General features: G+C 46.9%; 1 pseudogene; it reads right to left on the reverse strand.

Annotated features, from left to right (window-relative positions):
- Positions 1-674: 674 nt before the first annotated feature.
- LOC121838141 lies at positions 675-1,248 on the reverse strand (annotated as a pseudogene).
- Positions 1,249-2,011: the final 763 nt, after the last annotated feature.

Raw genomic sequence — 2,011 nt, forward strand, 5'->3', positions numbered from 1 at the left:
ATGATGGTAGTCGTACGTAAAAAAAAATTAAACTGACTGTAATTTTCATTTTTATAGAATGCTGAGCACGGAAAGTGTTACGCTGCGTTCCGGCCTCCACGTGTACGTTTCGATCACGCAATCAAAAGTGCTACAGCCAGAGGTCGCGAGTTCCTGTTCCTTGATTCCTGTTTCTTGATCTTAAACGATGACGAAAGGCAAACTCACAACAGCCCTTTTTCTGCTCACTTTGACACTTTTTTTTCCATGAATCTTCAGTTTTTCTTTCGTATTCGTTCGGAGGCGTAAGTCAGCTTTTTCGAACCTCACATGAGGAAAGTAGAGCTTGTACAAACTTTCTGCATTATGTATACCGCTTCTCCCGTATCAATTACCATGGTAACCGTCTTCCCCACAATTTCCAATGGTGCCCTATACTCAGCGGATGATCGCTGTGCATACCGCACCAAGTGAAAATTCACATCGTCTGCCTCGTCATCCATGGAACCGACGTACTTGACGTGACGCTGATTCTTTTTTTCTCGACATACCGCTTGCAAGGGACCGTGTTTATTGCATGTGCGGCATGTACGATTGCGATACCAACATTTATCGGTTGAATGACATTTACTGCAATGAGGACACGCATCTTTCTGTTACTCATCCCGTGTTTCTTTCCGCGGGGCATCCGTTATTTAACTGGTGCGCTCATCACGCCCCTTTCTGACGCGAATCGCGTTGGCGCTGCAGTTTGGCGAGTCGAACTCGTGCATCTGCTTCGCTTGCTTGGTAGCTCATTCTTCGTCTAGCGCCATTTTGCACGCTAGCTACAAGGTCAGTGCTTCACTTGCGAATAAGGGCCTTTGCGTCTTCTGGTCCCGCAAGCATGCCAAAAATCTATCTCTCAGAGCGTCATTGAGAAGGTCTCCGAAATCGCCAATCCCTTGCCAGGTTTCTCGATTCCGGGATAAAGTCTTTGACGCCTTCATTTTCTTGTTGAACGCGTTGGTTAAACTGACAACGCTCTGCGATGATGGAGTGTGACGGACTGAAGTGACTTTCCAAAAGCTGCTTGATTTCTTCAAACGTCTTCTGCGTAGGCAGAGCTGGCACTATGATTTTCTTCAACTCTTCATATGCATGCGAGCCCATCACATTTAGAAACCGCTTAAGCTTCTTATCTGCTTTAACTTCATTTATGTCCACGTAATTTTCAAAAAGTTCGAGGTACGGCCAAATGTTGCCCACCTTTGGGTTGAACTTTGTCATGCTTCCTAACCTCTTCCCGTGGCTAGCCTGAGACATGATGAACAAACGTCACTAATCTGGGATGTCGCTATCGTACCCCTTCCTTGTTGTTCTCAAGCTTGTAGCTTCGCGGTGCCGTTCGGGGATCCCGCAGCTCCGGTGATCATTTCCGTGCTATTCCGTGATAGACACTCGCCGGCGCTCCTTTTCTTATGCCGCCGCCCCCAAGGGTTCCGTGATGTCATTTTTCGCTGTCTCCTTCGTCGCACGCCTCGCAGGGGCTCCGTTTTGCCTTGCTGTTTTAGTCTGCCGCGGTTCTTTTCCTGTGCCGGTAATCAAGCGCGTGATTGTCGCTAATCCCATCTTCGTCACCAAATGTTCTCTTTCGTGCAGGTGAACACATCAGTTCCGAGGATGCAAAAATCAATCTTTGTTTGGAAGCCGTCTCTTTTGTAGTAATCTTCCGTGACGACTGATCACGTGGTTACTACATATCAATATCATACCACACAGCAACGTTTTTAACAAGATGGGAAACACCGCGGAGGTAGAGAAGCACTACCGGCCTTAAAATCGCTCTCGTAGAACGCGATTAACTGACCCTTTCAGACTTTCAGTAAAATACGTTACACTTCCGTCAGCACCGGTGAATGAAATCGTGCCTCTTCAAAATTTTCCACGTGGTCATTAAAACTTGCCCCTCCCCCCGTGATTGCATGACTTATTCAGTGCCGATGGGAGTCAAGACACAACGATGCCTATTTTTGTTTCAGAGTTTTAAGTG

The sequence above is a fragment of the Ixodes scapularis genome, unplaced genomic scaffold (genome assembly GCF_016920785.2).
Source record: "Ixodes scapularis isolate PalLabHiFi unplaced genomic scaffold, ASM1692078v2 PGA_scaffold0__279_contigs__length_252992795, whole genome shotgun sequence".
In the NCBI taxonomy this organism is placed as follows: domain Eukaryota; kingdom Metazoa; phylum Arthropoda; class Arachnida; order Ixodida; family Ixodidae; genus Ixodes; species Ixodes scapularis.